The sequence below is a fragment of the Nicotiana tabacum genome, chromosome 9 (genome assembly GCF_000715075.1).
Source record: "Nicotiana tabacum cultivar K326 chromosome 9, ASM71507v2, whole genome shotgun sequence".
Lineage (NCBI taxonomy): Eukaryota > Viridiplantae > Streptophyta > Magnoliopsida > Solanales > Solanaceae > Nicotiana > Nicotiana tabacum.
Window position 1 is genome coordinate 105746502 of NC_134088.1, and position 19320 is coordinate 105765821.

Genomic DNA, 19320 nt, shown 5'->3' on the forward strand with positions numbered 1-19320 from the left:
CAACCTATCTCTATTCCACCATACCGCATGGCTTCGAAAGAGTTGAAGGAACAACTTGAGGAGTAGCTAGAAAAGGGGTTCGTCAGACCGAGTGTGTCGCCTTGGGGTGCACTGGTGTTATTCATGAAGAAGAAAGATGGGACTATGTGGATGTGCATTAATTACCGCTAGTTGAATAAAATTACCATTAAGAACAAGTACCTGTTACCGTATATTGATGATTTGTTTGACCACTTGCAGGTTGCTAGGGTGTTCTCTAAGTTCGACTTGAGATCGGGGTATCATCAGTTGAAGATTCGTGATTCGAATGTTTCGAAGACGGCTTTACAGACTAGATATGGCCACTATGACTTTCTAGTGATATCCTACGGCTCGACTAATGCCCCGACGACATTTATAGATTTGATGAATCGGGTATTCAGGCCATATATTGACTTATTTGTCATTGTCTTCATTGATGACATACTGATTTACTCGCGTAGCACGGAGGAGCACGAGCAGCATTTGAGAGTGGTGCTTCAAAACTTGCGGGAACATAAGCTATATGCTAAGTTTTCCTAGTGCAGTTTTGGTTAGATTCTGTGGTATTCTTAGGGCATGTTATATCAGGCAAGGGTATTAAGGTAGATCACGGGAAGATCGAGGCAGTTCGGAGTTGGCCTTTTCCTACCACAGCGACCGAGATTAGGAGCTTCTTGGGGTTAGCAGGTTATTATCGCTGGTATGTGTAGGGTTTCTCATCTATTGCAGCACCTTTGACTAGATTAACCCAGAAAGGTGCTCCGTTTCGATGGTCCGGTGATTGCAAGGCGAGCTTCCAGAAGCTCGAGACCATATTTACTTCAGCACAAGTGTTAGTGTTGCATGTCGGCTCGGGGATGTATACTGTTTATTGCGACACTTCACGCATTGGCCTAAGGTTCATATTGATTCAAGAGGGGTGAGTTATTGCATATGCTTCACGTCAGCTGAATCCCCACAAGAAGAATTACCCCTTACACGATTTGGAGTTGGTCACGATAGTTTATGCACTCAAGTTCTGGAGGCATTATCTTTATGGGGTGTCATGTAAGGTTTACACTGATCATTGCAGCTTGCAGCATTTGTTCAAGTAAAGGGATCTCAACTTGAGGTAGCACATGTGGCTTGAGTTACTAAAAGATTATATTATTACCATCCTTTATCATCCGGGCAAGGCGGGTGTGGTTGCGGATGCCTTTAGCAGAAAGGCGGAGAGCATGGGTAGTTTGGCATTCATGTCAGAAGAGGAGAGGCCATTAGCTTTGGACATTCAATCCTTGGCTAACAGGCTTATGAGGTTGGATATTTCAGAGCCAAGATGAGTTCTTGCTTGCGTCGTCGCTCAGTCTTCATTATTCGGGAAGATCAAGGCTCGTCAGTTCAACGATCCGCACTTTTTGGTTCTTAGAGAGACGGTACTACATGGTGGTGCCAAGGAGGCTGCTATCAGTAAGGATAGTGTTCTGCGACTCCAGGTTCGCATACGTTATCCTAAAGTTGATGGATTGAGGGAGAAGATCCTAAACGAGGCACACAGTTCTCAGTATTCTATTCACCCAGGTTCTACGAAGATGTATCGAGACCTGAGCCAGCATTATTGATGGTTTTGGATGAAGACTGACATAGTTGAGTATGTAGCGAGGTGCCAAAATTTCCAGCAGGTTAAGTATGAGCATCAGAGGCCAGGTGGCCTACTCCATCAGATGGTTATACCTGAGTGGAAATGGGAGCGCATTACTATGGACTTTGTAGTTGGGTTGACGCAGACCTTGAGGAAGTTTGATGCAGTTTGAATCATTGTCGATAGGTTGACCAAGTCGGCATACTTTATCCCGGTTGTGACTATGTATTATTCATAGAGATTGGCCCAGATTTACATCCAGGAGATTATTCGGTTGCATGATGTGCCTGTTTCCATCATATCAGAAACAGGCCCTCAGTTTACTTTGCATTTCTAGAGAGCAGTACAGAGGGGGTTGGGGATTCGGGTAGAGTTGAACACAACCTTTCATCCACAGACCTACGGACAGTCGTAGCGGACATATCAGATGTTGGAGGATATGCTCAGAGCATGTGTGATTGACTTCGGAGGGGAGTGGGATTGATTCTTGACTTTGGCCAAGTTTTCTTATAATAATATTTATCAGTACAGCATCGAGATGGCTCCATTTGAGGCTTTGCATGGTCGACGATGTCGTTCGGCCATAGGTTGGTTTGAGCCCAGCGAGGCTAGGTTATATGGTACTGATTTAGTGAAGGATGCCTTGGAGAAAGTAAAGTTGTTTCAGGAGCGACTTCGCGCAGAAGAGTTACACGGATCAGAAGGCGCGTGATTTATCATTTATGGTGGGCGAGAAGGTTCTCTTGAAATTCTCGCTGATGAAGGGAATCATGAGGTTCGGGAAGAAGGGCAAGTTGAACCCAAGGATTATAGGCCCATTTGAGGTTTCGAGACGAGTTGGGGAGGTTGCTTATGAGGTTGCTTATGAGCTTGCTTTACCTCCCAATCTATCGGGAGTTCATCCAATTTTCCACGTGTCGATGCTCCGAAAGTATCATGTTGACAGGGCGCATGTGTTAGACTAAAACACGATTCAGCGAGATAAGAGCCTAGGTTATGAGGAGGAGACAGTTGCCATTATTGACAGGCAGGTTCGCCAGTTGAGGTCCAAGAAGATTTCTACGGTAAAGGTTCAGTGGAGGGGTCAACCAGCCGAGGAGGTAACTTGGGAGACTGAGGAGGACATGCAAAGCAGATATCCACACCTATTCGGCACTCCAAGTATGATGCTAGACCCGTTAAAGGACGAACGTTTGTTTAAGAGGTGGAAAATATAAAGACCTGACCAGTCATTTTTATTTCAAGATTCTCGTTCCCCTAATTAAGACTCCCCGTATATGCCTTTACTGTTTTATGACTTGCAGAGATGGTTTGTTTGAGTTTGGAAGGGTTCAGGTTGAAATCAGAACACTTAATTCCTTAATATTGGCTTAAAATGGTTAAGTTTGATTTGAGTCAACATTTTAAGTAAACGACCTCGGAACCGAGATTTTGGAGTAGATTTTGGTATTATCGAGGTCCGTTTGGGATTCCGGGCCTGGGAATAGTTTTGTATGGTGATTTGTGACTTGTACGCAAAACTTTGGCATCACTCCGAGTTGATTTGATAGGAAGTGGATGCGCGAAAGTGTTTCTAGAAGTTTTTGAGTTTCATAATTTGATTCATGCATTTTGGTGTTCGATTCGTATTTATAGATATTATTTTGGTGTTTCCATTGTGCGAGAGGGTCCGTATTATATTGTTGGATGTGTGAGTGAAATAGGACGGGGTCTCGGCGGTCCAGGATGCAAACCAGATTGGAATCGGACCTGAATTTTAGACTTGGGGGAGTTGTTGGTGCTCCAGTTCTGGTGCATTAACACCTGCGAGGTTTTGGCCACAGGTGCGATCTCGCAGAAGCGGCCCATCAACCGCAGAAGCAGCCTAGAGCAGGTTGTCCAGTGGTCACAGAAGCGGAAATCTTACCACACCTGCGAGCTCTCAGGTCCGAGGAAGGTGGTCGTAGGTGCGGGTTAGGACAAGGAGGCCTGGGTTTGCAGAAGCGGGCGACTATCCACAGCCGCGTGTGCACAGATGCAAACCAGCTCCGCATAAGCCGCCCTATAAGAAAAGAAGAAGAAAGAGGTGGCGCGCATGCTTCTCCATAGAAGCGTACTTGGCCAAGCTAGGCGAAGACCGTACCTGCGATAGATCTTCCGCAGGTGCGGCGTCGCAGGTGCGACCCAATGTCCACAGAAGCAAAAATCATTAGGCAGTGAGGTCCATTTAATGTTGGGACTTAGGCGTTTTGGCTCATTTCATTCACTTGTTGGGTGATTTTAGAGCTCTTTGAAGAGGGATTTTCACCTAGCACTTTGAGGTAAGTAATTTCTAGACAATATGACTTTAATACATGCATTTTGGATAGATTTTTAATATATAAATTGGAGAAATTATGGGTTTAGTTGAAAAATTTAGGTTTTGATAAAAATGAGATTTAACCATGAAAATGATTATGAAATTGGGTAAAAATTATATATTTGAGTTTGTGAGGTTATGGGTAACATTTATCTTCGAATATTTTCGGAATACGGGCATGTGGGCCCGGGGGTGAATTTTAAGAATCTTCCAATTTGGGGTTGGGTAATTACTCTAATAGCTAAATTATGAACTTATGAGCGTATATTTATTAATTTATATAATATTTGGCTAGCTTTGGATTGTTCAACACTAAGTTGAGGCTTTAGAGTGAATTCGTGGGCCGGAAAGTGAGCTTTGAGACGAGGTAAGTCTCTTGCCTAACCTTGTATGAGGGAATTTACCCCAAAGGTGTTTTAAATTACTATTTGCTTCTAATTGTGGGGGTTACGTACACACGAGGTGATGAGAGTCCGTGCGTAGCTAGCTACTAATCATGCTTAAGTCCGGGTTGTTTTAGGATCCAAATCATGAAATACTTGTATTGTTTGCACTCTACTTGTTAATTTAAGTGCCTAAATTATATTGAAACGTGATAAAGGATTCGTAAAGGCTGAATTTCACTTACTTTGAATTTTGGTGGGTTATTTGATTGTTAATAGAAATTGTGCTTCCTTGTGTATTAGACTTGTGATAACTATTAAATCGGATATTCATAGAGTATTATCTCTTCTTGTGGAGCAGGCCGAATGCCTTGGTAGTATAATAGATGCATCTATGGTTCGTGTCGCTCGACCCTCGGCAGTGCACCCATTATTTTGAATCGGGTTGTACGACCTCGACATAAATCATGCATGTTGATGCTTGGAGCTCGAATACAATTGATATTATTTTCATGACTTGAGAGGTTATAATTTATTTATTGGCCCGAAATTGATTTGGTGTTAGTATGTGTTAGTTGGAGATTTTTTGGAATTTACTATCAGTTAAAGAATCATTTATTTGCTGCTTGTATAATACTTTCTAAATAAAAATCCTTCCGAATAAATATTTTGAATATAATGCTTCAATTAAAAAGTCACCATGTGACACCTCATTTCATAATCATAAAAATACGGGTCTCAGCCCATTTTTATATTTTTCATAAACACGGGTCTCAGTCCATTTTTCATATCTCCACGGCACTTCGTGCCCATAATTAAATCATAATATTTTCCTGGAACCTCGTGCCCTTATTTCATATCTCAACTGCACTGACAACTCACGTGCCAATATCCTCAATGTTTATAGGATCCACATGATCAATTTATTTTTTTTCAGTAAAGTAATTTTAAAATCTTTAAGTCAAGTAAGAAATCAACAAATGAATGAATTTATTTTAGAAATCATTTGGGTGAAAAAGAGGAACTGGAACAAGTCGTATTGAGTGAATACCTACCCGATCGAAAGGTATACCTCGGCACGGGGTTAAGCCGCAAGCTTAGGAAAAATTTCATTCAATTTCTTATAGCTAATGAAGAATGTTTTGCTTGGTCCCACCTTGATATGACAGGGATCCTACCGGAGATAACCACTCACAAACTAAGCCTGGACCCGAAGTTCCATCCGGTCAAGTAGAAAATGAGAACCCAGTCCGAGTTCAAACATGCTTTAATCAAGTACGAGGTATCTAAACTCCTTAAAATAGGGTCCATTCGGGAGGTTAAATACCCGAATTGATGAGCAAATGTAGTAGTAGTCCCTAAAGATGGAATAAATTAAGAATGTGTGTATACTATAAGGATTTGAATAAGGCATGTCCCGAGAACTCTTTCCCTTTGCCCAACATCGATCGCATGATCGACGCCACAGCCGGCCACGAGATCCTCAATGTCACGCCCCAAACTCGGGGAGCGCGACCGGCGCTCAACCGAGAGAACCCGGCTGAGCAAGCCTGTTAGATTTCCTTCTACCCAAACTCATCCATAAATAAAGAGGAGATGAACTCTATTAATGAAACACTGAAAAGATTTCATTAATAATTTCTATTTCATTCCCATTAGCAGCTTCATTCATAATTTCCAAAATATTACGAGTTTATAGAATTAATGAAAGACATGATTTTCGAATACTAACATTTTTAGTTCAATTCCCAACTTCAACCACAACCCAAAACCTATCTACAAAGCCTCTAAGTACAATAAAATAGTGAGCTATACCTCAAACACAATACACAAGGAACAAAAGATAAATGACCCTGAAGTGAAGTGGGGCTCACTAAGTCTGCTGGGAAGAGAGTGTACCGCTATCATTGATCAGTGCCGCCTGCTATGGGACCACCTGCATTCATTAAAAGATGCAGCGCCCCCGGCAAAACATTCATGAGTACATGTGGAATAGCACTTGTATGAAAGGCAGACAGAACAACATTTAAAAATATGGTAACTCAAATAAGAGGCATTTAAAGTACTTCAAAAGACTACAAAACATCGCATAGGTTCAAATATCAAGTCTTATTATACTTGCATCATTCTAAACTTCTTTTAGGATCACCTGAGACATATGATCTATATGTTGAACACATAATATAATATAATTGAAACAACATGTACAAACGAGGACACCGAAGGTGGAACGTATTGTCTGTATTAATAATGCGTCTCATTAGACCGTCCTCAAGATTTCCTAACACAATATACCCATGCGTTTCATAGACCGTCCATAGGATTTTATAACATAATATACCTATGCATTTCATAGACCGTCCACAGGATTTCATAACACAATATACCTATATGTTTCATAGACCGTCCACAAGATTTCATAACACAACATACCTATGCGTTTCATTGACCGTCCACAGGAATTCGTAACACAATATACCTATGTGTTTCATAGACCGTCCATAGGGTTCATAACACAATCTTCCTATGTGTTTTATAGACCGTCCATAGGGTTCATAACACAATATACCTATGTGTTTCATAGACCTCCCACAGGATTTCATAGCACAATATACCTATGCGTTTCATAGACCGTCCACAGGATTTCATAACACAATATACCTATGCGTTTCATAGACTGTCCACAGAATTTCATAACAAAATATACCTATGCGTTTCATAGACCGTCCACAGGAATTCATAACACAATATACCTATGCGTTTCATAGACTGTCCATAGGGTTCATAACACAATATTCCTATGCGTTTCATAGACCGTCCTCAAGATTTCCTAACACAATATACCTATGCGTTTCATAGACCGTCCACAGGATTTCATGACACAATATACCTATGCGTTTCATAAACCGTCCAAAAGATTTCATAACACAATATACCTATACGTTTCATAGACCGTCCACATGATTTCATAACACAACATACCTATGCATTTTTATGATATTATTATTTCTCACATATTCCATGCCTATTTAGAATTTTTATATTTTATTGTTGGCCCATAGTAAGTGTCGATGTCGACCCCTCGTCACTACTTCTTCAAGGCTAAACTGGATACTTACTGGGTAGGTTTTTTTTATGTACTCATGCTACACTTCTGCACTAATCGTGCAGGATCTGAGGTAGGTGCATCTGGTGTTCACTCAGGCGCACACCCCCGTTATCCTGAGGCATAGTGGTGAGCTGCTCTCTTAGTCCGTTCTTCAGCACCCACAACCTCTCTCTTTTGTATTTACTTTCTGTCTATCTCATTTCAGCCAGTAGTATAAGTGTTTTGTATATTCTACTAGTTGCTCATACACTTGTGACACCAGGTCTTAGAAACAAGCTAGTAGACACTTGATGGCTTTTGAGTATTTATTTCACCATACTTGCTCTTTTATTAGTTTGCGCTTTACTTTATCAAATTTTCCACTTCTCACTTACTTAATAAATAAATAAATAAATAAATAACTCAACTACTTTGAAAATTAAAAAAGAATAAATACATTGGCTTGCATAGCGGCAATGTTGGGCGCCATCATGGCCCATAGGAGAAATTGGGTCATGACACTGCGGTCCCAGCCGGGCAAGACCAAAATCGCTTTTGTGGCGCCGCACCTGCGAATCACAAGTCCTAACTTGTTCTGGATTCGATCCGAATCGCATCCGGAGCCCCGTCTGAATATACCAACAAGTTTCAAAACACATAACAGATCTACTCGAGGCCGACAATCACATCAAACTACATCGATTCTACGAATCGCAACCCAATTCAAGCCTATTGAAACTTTGAATTTACGAATTCCAAAACAAATGTCGATTCATACCAAAACAGCTCCGATTGACTTCAAATTTTTCACACAATTCATAAATGACATGACTGACCTATTCCAACTTCCAAAATTGAAATCCGACCTAGATATTAATAAAGTCAACTCCCGGTCAAACTTTCTCAACCTTCCAAACCTTCAAATCTAATATCTGGACATGCTCAAAAGTCCAAAATCACCATAGAAACTATTGGAATAGTCAAAACTACATTCCGGAGTCATCTACATAAAAGTCAAACTACGGGCAACTCTTTCAACTTAATGCTCTAATGTAGGGATTATATATCCCATTACTGTGAAACTCACCCCAAACACCCCGGAAAGTCACATAACCATAATACAACATAGATGAGGCAATAAATAGGGGATCGTGGCTAAAATACTCAAAATGACTGGCCGGGTCATTACATCCTCTCCCTCTTAAAACAAACGTTCGTCATCGAATGAGTATTGAGACATACCTGAAGTGGTGAAAATATAAGGATAACAGCTATGCATATCATGCTCGGTCTCCCAAGTCGCCTCCTCAACTGGTTGACCCCTTCACTGAACCTTCGCTAAAGCAATGTCCTTCGGCCTCAACTTTCGTACCTGCATGTCCAAAATGGTTACTGATTCCTCAACATAAGAAAAATTTGTGTCCAACTGGATTGAGCTGAAGTCTAACACATGATACAGATCATCATGATACTTACGGAGCATAGAAATATGGAATACTGGATGAACTGTAGATAGACTAGGTGGCAGTGCAATCTTGTAGGCCTCCACTCTAATCCTCTCAATAATTTCAAAAGGTTTGATATACCTAAGGCTCAACCTGCCCTTCTTCCCAAACCTCGAAATACCATTCATGGGCGCAACCCGGAGCAAGTCCCGCTCCTCAACTATGAATACAACAATGCGACCTGCAAGGTCAGTACCCAGTAGCCTAGCCTCGCTCGGGTCAAACCAACCCACCGACTCCCATACAAGGCCTCATACGGAGCCATCTGCTTTGAAGAATAAGTAGTTACCACTGGAATGAAATGAGCCGACTTGGTCAACCTATCCACAATCACCCATACCGCATCGAACTTCTTCTGAGTCCGTGGGAGCCCAACAACAAAATCCATAGTAACCCGCTCCCATTTCCACTCTGGAATCTCTAGTCTCTGAAATAATCCACCTGGCCGCTGATGTTCATACTTTACCTACTGACAATTTAGGCACCGAGATACATACTTCACTATATCTTTCTTCATCCTCCTCCTCCACCAATAGTGATGCCTTAAGTCCTGATACAACTTAGCGGCACCCGGATGAATGGAGTACCACAACTGTGGGCTTCCTAAAGAATCAACTTACGCAAACCATCTACATTGGGCACACATAGCCTCCCCTGCATCTGTAACACACCGTCATCCCTAATAGTGACCTCCTTGGCATCATCGTGTTGAACTGTGTCCTTGAGGACAAGCAGATGGGGGTCGTCATGCTAGCGCTCTCTGATACGATCATAAAGAGAAGACCGAGAAGCCACATAAGCCAAAACTGGGCACTACTCCGAAACATCCAATCTAATAAACTGGTTGGCCAAGGCCTATACTAATAGCCTCTCTGCTGCCGGTAGTTCATTCTGGAAAAACGCACTCTCTTCGTTTCAAATTATATGTCTTGTTTCTCTTTAATACATTCATTAAGAAAACCTTAATTAGGAAAGATTTTTGAATATTTTTCCTTTATTTATGTCTTAAAATATGAAATTTCTTTATTGAATATTTACCTACTTATTTGTCATCTCCATCTTCAAAAATAATTTACCTATATTATATTAAAAGGAGGGTTGTAAAGTATGAGGTTAAGCCAAGTGACATATGGAGAAATGCCACATGACACTTTTAAAATATAATCTAAATAGATTTAGAAAAATGTAATAAGGATTAAAATAAATTAGATTTGATCAAATTTAGTTTATGGTGGAAATCAATTTAGATCGACTCATAATTTTATATTAAATAGATTTTGAAATCTTTCCAAAAATAAAGATTCCTATTTAATAATTATTTACTATGAACATGATTGATTTTATTTTATTTCATAATTTTTAATCTATGGAAACATTATGTAGAGAAATAAAGTGATAGTAAAAATACTAGTACAACAATTATATATGATGTGTTCAAACAATTAAGAAAATATTTTTTACAATTTATATATGAATTGAGTGCAGTAGTATAAGTTAGAAAGCATAACATAATTTTTGTAAAATGCGGTTCCAATTTAGAAAATATATATATATATATATATATATATATATATATATATATATATATATATATATATATATATATATATATATATATATATATATATATATATATATATATATATATATATATATATATATATATATATATATATATATATATATATATATATATATGGCTGTGATAGAAATGGATACTAAATTCAAACAAGCAAATCAAAAGCCACATGACAATGTAATAATATTAAAATTTGAATAATATAATAGCAAAAATATGGTTCAGATAAAGAAAAAATAATGGTAAAACGTATTTACATTGCGCTGAGAAGGCTTTTTTCCTTTTTTATGATAAGAACGGTTACATGTGGATAAGGCCACATAACTCAAGCTTAATATATAAAATAAAAATATTAAATAATATATATAAGTTAGAGATAATGTGAGAATATTTATAAATAATATTTTTTAAAACTAAAATAAAATAAATATAAGAATATATATATATATATATATATATATATATATATATATATATATATATATATATATATATATATATATATATATATATATATATATATATATATATATATATATATATATATATATATATATATATATATATATATATATATATATATATATATATATATATATATATATATATATATATATATATATATATATATATATATATATATATATATATATATATATATATATATATATATATGCACCCAGCGTCGCCGTTAGGCAAGCCAACGGTGAACTACCAACTTTACTATTAATTTTATTATTTTTGAAATTATGAATATTATTAGGTAGATTGATAAATTTATTAAATCGTAGATACGTACAATTTAAATAAAATATAAAGTAAAAGTGTGTCACTACCCAAAATTCAACTAGTCGTGATGGCACCTAACAAAACCCGCTAGGTAAGCCAGTTAACAATAAACCACAATATAATGATAATGATAAGAGTCAAAATAAAATAACTAAATTTTATACAACTCCACAAGGATTGGTAGTACAAATCACGAGCTACTAAGATTTAGAATTTACAAAATTAGTATAAAATAAATACATCATCTGTTTGAAATGTACATAACATATTTTTATAAATCTAAAGCTACCATAAATAAGAGGCAGCTACAACCGTAACACAGATACATCTTCAATGCCATCTTCTGCCATACACAGCAATATCAGCTCCAAAATCTGCACGCAATGTGCAAAAGTGTATTATGAGTACAACTGTCACGACCCAAAACCCACTATAGGTCGTGATGGCGCCCAACGTCGCAGTTAGGCAAGCCAACGGTGAACTACCAACTTAATTGTTCATTTTATTATCTTTGAAATCATGAATCTTATTAGATAGAGAGATCGATGCATCAAAAATCGTTAATACACATGATTTAAGTAAAATATAAAGTAAAAGTGTCTCAATGGTAAGCAAAATCATAAACAAATTCTAGAACACCCCAAAACCTAGTGTCACAAGTGCATGAGCATCTACTAGGAAGTACAATAACAATACATTATCTATATGGAATACAAGATAGACAGGATAATGTAAATAATTATGATGAAGACTCTGTATGGTGCAGATCGTAACATAGGGTGTAGCTCACTGTAAAATCCCCGCAATAGATGCGCCTTTGCGCCCAAAAGACCACCAAAAATATATACCTGCACAACAAGTGCAGAAGTGTAGCATGAGTATGTAAAATAACGCGTACCCAGTAAATATCTAGCCTAACCCCGAAGACGTAGTGATGAGGGATCGACACTGACACTTATTAGTGGTCCAATAAATCAAGTACAGTACAAAGTAAACAAGTATGAAACATGATAATTAAAAAGTGAAAGAAAATATAGGTACATGATACGATCCTCATCTGAACAGTAAACACAAGTCCTCAAATATCGGTTACCTCCTCAAATGAAGTATATAATGTGGTCCCCACCAGATAGGTCATCACAACTCAAGTCAGGAAAACTCACGGATACATTGGTTTCTTGTCAAATATTATGCACAATTCTGCCAAGGTAAACAACCCGATCCCATAAGAGAATTTCATGAAGTTGTCAAGGCGAACGACCCGATTCCATATGAGTGTGATATATCATACTACCGAGGCGAACAGCCCGATCCCATAAGAGTGTGTCACATAATACTTCCAAGGTGAATGACCTGATATCATAAGAGTGTGTTACATGATACTTCCAAGGCGAACGACCCGATCTCATAAGAGTGTGTTACATGATAATGCCGAGGAGAACGACTCGATCCCATAAGAGTATTTCATAAAGTTGCCGAGGTGAATGGCTCGATCCCATTAGAGTATGAAGCTTTTACGGGTCTTTGACCCCACTCACGAATATATATTTGAGTTATGAGATTCAAGAAAACTTTTTGATGGATACGCACAATGTGGAAGAAATCAGTAAGGAAAGTACAATTTCTATCACTGAACAAGTAGCTTGTCCAGTATCTAAAATAGTGAGTTCATTAATTTACGTGAGTCTAGTATCGGATCATAATGCGAATTAAAGCAATTGAACAAGCAAAAATAACGCAAATAATACAATTAAAGCATGGCTTGAGTCTAAGTCTACCTGGACATAATCAGGAATTCTAGCATACACACAAATACTCATCACCTCATACGTGCGAAGCTCCAACAACATGTATCACATAACAAATATAACACCTATGGGGTAATTTCCCATCACAAGGTTACACATGAGACATACCTCATGTAACAATCCGTGACACTTAAAACAATCTATTAGGAAGTATTTAAGCCAAAGAAATGAGCACAAATGGTCCAGGGCAGAGTTGTGCAAAGCAATTGTTTTTTGCCATTTTGGGGACTACCAAGAATTGCTCTTCACGTTTGCGTAAGGTCCCTTTTATTCGCGAAGATCAATACATTTTCTCCCAGAAATAGGCCTTCGCGTTCGCGAAGGTCATCTTCATCGCCCAGACCTATTTTTCTTTCAGGCATTTTTTCAAACAGTTTTCTTGCTTGTTTTTCAGTCAACTTTAGCACACATCTATCCCAAAATTTTACAATAACAATCACACACTCACACTCAACCAACCTCACTCAGCAAGCAATCATTGTTGCACACAAAGGTTTTACTTCAAAAATTAAAAGTTACACGCTAAAACCTTAAGACAAGCCTACTTTTCAATTGTTTCACACCAAGAAAAGAGGTAAGAGTTAAGATACAAGAGAGACAACCACATACCTTGCAAATGGCGAGGGAAAATTGTAATGGACTTGAAGAATATGGGGAATTTGATTTTTGAGGATTCAAGGAGTATGAAGAACTGTTCTTGAGCCAAGAGGGAATTAAGAGTCCGTTTCCAGTGTTACCAGTGTTTTTAAGAATTTTAAACTTACCTGACGTCACGTGTTCACGAGGGCAGAGTCTCCTACGCAAAGAGTAAAAGATGTCCAATCAACCTCCAACGCGACAAAGGCATCGCGGATGCGTAGGTTTAATATTTTATTACCCTTCACGATCACGAAGGTCCATTGCAAACGCGAAGCAATGCTTCTGCAATTTCCAACAGCTACTAGTTTTTGGCTGTCTGGTCACCCCGACAGGCTCAAATCAAATCAAAAAATTATAAAACTTGGCAGATTAGTTGAAAATAATATACTAAGTTATTCTAAAAAATAAAATTTAAAACACGACTAAAATTTTTGAAAAACAATGGGTGTGTGCTCGAAAAATGTGCGACCGCATTTTCGGTTGCATAACCGTTATGTGGTTGATGAGCGCAAAACACACACTTAAATATACTCGCTAGTCGAATATAGTGTAATATAATATTATTTCCACATGGATTGGAGCTAAACAATATTATCACAGTTTGTAGCTAGATTGCTATCCAAGATGATCAACAATTTAGATTTACGTGACTAATACTAAAATTAACTAAAAATCTAGAGCAAATTGACTAATGACAATCGAACCAAGGACTAAGAAAAGAAAGATATCAATGGGGGAAAATAGGATTTTGATAGGATAGGTGCAAGATAATTGTCTGCGATTAAACTGTAGATAATTCACTTCTAATGTTCAAGTGAGTCTCTCGAATTCACTTAAATATCAGTACAATTATTAAGTAGAAACTCCTCTCTCGATTAAGTCTCAACCTCTCAATATGAACAAATTTAAGCTCTGTGAAGACATGCAAGAATGCGTAATGGATTGGTCTTTAGGAGAATCTCTCTCGATTATCCTCCTAACTAGGTTTAATCAATGATTCAACTAGCCTCTTTCGATCACTAAGAATAATTAATGAACTCCTCCAATAATATAATGCAAAGATATCGCAAGTTATGCCTCTCTCGATTACATGAATATATGAATATAGATGCAACAGTTAAATCATCCAAAATGATTGAATACATAAAACTAGAGTTATAATCCACAAACAAATATCAATACGCCAAATGCATCAAATCCTAAAGAGAACTACTCCATAGATATGGAGCAATAAATGATAAATATGTTTAAAGTAAAGAAAAACATAAAACGATCCAAACTCGGGTCTTGAGTGAGGATTCAATGATGACCTCCTTGTGCTTTTGCTTCTCCAACTCCTCCTTAGGTCTCCAATATGTCAAAAGTCCCAAAAATAACATTTTCCCTTATATTTATACCAAGTAGGGTCGAGCCCAAATGAAATCACTTTTTCCTACGCGAAATAGGATAATTACTTTGAAAATTTGCACAGGCGCGCCGCAGGGGGCGACGCGCCATACAGAGAACTAGTGTGGAAATTCGGAGAGTTAAAATCGTTGAGACATCAGGAAAATGGGCAGCCGCAGCACGCCACGTGCCTCCCCACCCGCCGTACTAGTGCAATTTTCTCAGAGTACAGATTTTGCTTGCGTTTTGACGTCTAGACTTGCTCCTCTACCCCCGAACTCGATCTCGGCTAAATACCTTAGGCTTTTACTCAGACTTCAAAGCTCCAAATCACTCAAATTCATTCCATAACATCTACATAGCTTGGAATCACTACTACAAGGCATAAAACACACAATAAATGCAAAACACTAGTGATTAAAGCTCAAACACAATAAATGTGCAGTAAATTATAGTGCAATAAGCGATTAAAACATAATATTATAGCCTACCATCAAAACCCCACACTTAAACCATTGCTTGTCCTCGAGCAATCAAACTACACTTCACATAGACACGACCTTTTTAAACAACTCTCATAGCTCATCATACCAAGAATATTTAAAATAGATTAAGCAGTCTAAAGTAACATCCTCGCCTCAAGATTTGACTCAAAAGCACTACGCATTACTTATAATCCGCTCACTTACTCTAACATAGAGTTCAACGATATTACCTTTCCTTAATGAATCAAGTTCCCTCACCAAAATAGAGAGTAGGTCCACACACCATGAACTTTAAGAACAATTAGGAACTCAAGATAGAAAGAATTCACTCACTCTAAGAAATTCATTCATATTCCATAAAAGATGCACCATAGGCTTGCCCGTAGTGTACTACTCAACTAATCGAGCTCATTCAGTCAAGGATCAAGTAGAACTTTCACTGGTTGTAATGTAGACTGCGGGATGGGTAGAATATATTTAGATATAAGAGTGAGTACACCTCCCTAAGTACTTTAATACATATACATTTAACAATTCAAAACCCCACACTTTTGTCAAACTATAACTCCACCTTCACATCAATATATGTCAACTCCCAACTTCTTTAAGCACAAATACATCAAGAGTTACCACTATCAAGGAATGTTTTTCACAAAAATCCAACTAATTTTTCTTTTCTTTTTCAATTCAAGTGGTACTTGCTTTTTCAACATAGTGCACCTTTCTCCTTATTTCATTAGCTCCACTCAAAAGCCAAATCAACCACCCTAAACTTCCAACTTTTACAAAGTTCATAACAAATTTTAAGTGCTCACGAGAGGTAAATGGTTCAAATAGATGGTCAATTCGAACAAATGGGTAAGGCTTGTAATGTGGTTGCCAAAGAAACAGGATTACATGCTCAACGGGGTTAACTAAGATACATAACAATTAGGTGGGTAATAACATATAACTGGCTCAACATACGGGGCAAGTTCTAGACATCAAATGCAATGAACAGAATAACACAAAACCTCACACACACATGGCACATAACGCACTCATCAAGACACTCTAGTCAAAGTAGTTAAGCAAAATTAAGGTCATATAATTTAAGGTACTTATACAAGAGTCAAAACTGAGCCTAAGCGTTACCCTAAAGCACTCACTATTCTCAAGTCATAATAAAGTTAAGATATATTGCTTTCAATTCAATTCATAGCACCAGGTTTCCTACTCCTAACAAAATAAAAACTAACTACACCAGGTTCAAACAAAACCCTTGGAAAAGAACCGCGACACAAAGAAAAACCAAGGGGTATTTATTACACAACCTAACAAAAGAAAATCTTTTTGTCTTTTTCTTTCGACTTTAATCCCTCAAGACCCGCTGAATGATATCCATCGTCGGGAAAAATCAAAAAAATTTCGATTTTTATGTTTTGTTTTCTATTTTTTTTCCTATCTTTAACTAAACTAAAACATATACATACAACATACAACATATCCCCCACCCCACACTTTAAGTTGTGGCATGTACTCATGACACACAATGAAAACACATAAGGTAAAGGAAACTTCCCTGAGCATCTAGTCGGGGTCTATGTCGAAGTCAGGATCCATTCCTCGCCTTCGAACTAATGCGCACAACGATGCAGATAGCTTCTTCTTAGGCTTCTTGGGGTGCACCCCATGCTTATCTTTCTCACTTGCCGTAGCCTTCTCCTTTGAGCCATTCACTTTCCACTCAACACTTGGAGTTGGCTTCTCCTTTTTCACCCTCGTTTCTACATTCATCTCGAAAGTCACAGTCTCCTCACCCACTCTAAGCATGAGATTTCTCTCGTGTATATCTAGTAAAGCTCTACCCTTTGCTAAGAATGGTCTTCCAAAGATGAGGGGTATCTCTTTGTTCTCCTCCATATTCACTACTATAAAATCTAGAGAAAATACGAACTTATCTACCCGAACTAATACATCTTCCACTATCCCCTCGGGTATCAGAGTCGTTTGGTCTGTCAGCTGCAAAGATATTGGCACTGACCTTATCTCTCCAATCTCCTTCTCTAATTTTCTGCAAATAGATAGAGGCATTAAGTTAATTAAGGCACGAGAATCACATAAAGATTTATCAAAATTAATAGAGCCTAAAGAGTAAGGTATAGTAAAACTCCTTGGATGTCCACACTTTTGTGGTAATTTATTTTACAATATAGCACTACAATGTCCTGTGAGCTTCACCATTGAGGTATTTTCTATCTTCTTGTTCTTTGTTAGGATCTCCTTCAAGAATTTGGCACAAGCTGACATTTGGGAGAGAACTTCTGTGAATGGCAAATTTACATGAACCTATTTTAACACATCTAAAAATTTCTCAAACTGCTTGTCCAGCTTTTCTCTATATATCTTTTGAGGGAAAGGAAAAGTAAGCATATGCTCGCTCTCATTAGATTCATCCCGTCTAGATGTTTTCTCATTCTTCTTTTTGTCAGCTCCCTTCTTGCCTTTCTTCTTTCTATCAATGTCATTCTTCAATTGCTCCCCATTTTCCTTTTCAAGTAACACCTCTTTTTTGATTGGAGTGGTATCTTTCAACATTTTCCCGCTTCTCAAGGTCACATCATTCACCGTTTCTTTGGAATTTCTCTCAGTATCAGCGGGGAGATTTCCTGAAATCCTCTCAGACAATAGAGTGGCTAGCTGCCCAACCAGTCTTTCCATGTTTCGAAAACCAGTACCTATTTCTTTGATAGCCGCTTCATGTTCCCGTATAGCTGCTCTATGAGTTTCAAGCCTCTCATCAGTCTTGATAATGAAAGCCTTCATTAGATCCTCTAGACCGGGCTGAATGGGCTGTTGAGGTTGAAATTGCTGCCTCTGCTGATTTTGGTATGCTGGAGCTCCTTGTCCCTGAGGTTTAGAGATATTTTGTGCCTCTAACCCATCGTTTTATAATTTCCCACATGTCAGCATCCTTATCTCTTTGGGCATAACGTCAAGTTGTTCCTGCACAGATGTCATAGCATCAACTTGGTGAACACTAATTGATCTTTTTCTTTTAGCACTCTTAGAGGGCCACTGATTTGCATCTTCAGATAACTCTTCAAGAATTATGACTATCTCCTCTGGAGTCTTCTTCATCAACGGAACTCCAACTGAATTGCTCAATACTCTACGTGTGGTTGGGGTCAATCCATCCCAAAAGTCCTGGAGTTACATCAAGAGTTCAATTCCGCTATGTTGACACTTTCTAACTTATTCGTTAAACCTCTCCCATGCTTCAAACACAGTCTCAGTATCTTTCTGGCAGAAGTTATGGATTTCTTTTCTAAACTTGCCCATCTTAGCTGATGAGAATTATTTATCAAGAAAAGTTCTGGTCATCTCATCCGATGTTTGAATCGATCCATTAGGTAAGCTTCGAAGCCACTGCTTTGCATCGTCTTTGAGTGTGAAGGGGAATACCCTTAAGTAAACTGTATCTTGTGAAACACCTTTGTATTGAAAGGTGTTCATAATCTCCTCGAAGTTCATTAGATGTGTGTTTGGATCTTCATTTGGCTTCCCTCTGAAGACACAATATTTTTTAAGGGTTTGGAACAACCCTTGCTTCAACTAGAAATTTTTAGCCGCAATTGGAGGTGGCCTCACACTTGATAATCCTTGATTGTAGACTGGTCTAGCATAATCGCCAAGTGG

General features: G+C 38.1%; 1 non-coding gene across 1 annotated transcript; it reads left to right on the plus strand.

Annotated features, from left to right (window-relative positions):
• The first annotated feature begins 18850 nt into the window (after positions 1-18850).
• Positions 18851-18957, plus strand: LOC142164433 (small nucleolar RNA R71). Its single transcript, XR_012695204.1, has one exon. It is a non-coding gene; the product is annotated as a small nucleolar RNA R71 (small nucleolar RNA).
• The last annotated feature ends 363 nt before the right edge of the window (positions 18958-19320 follow it).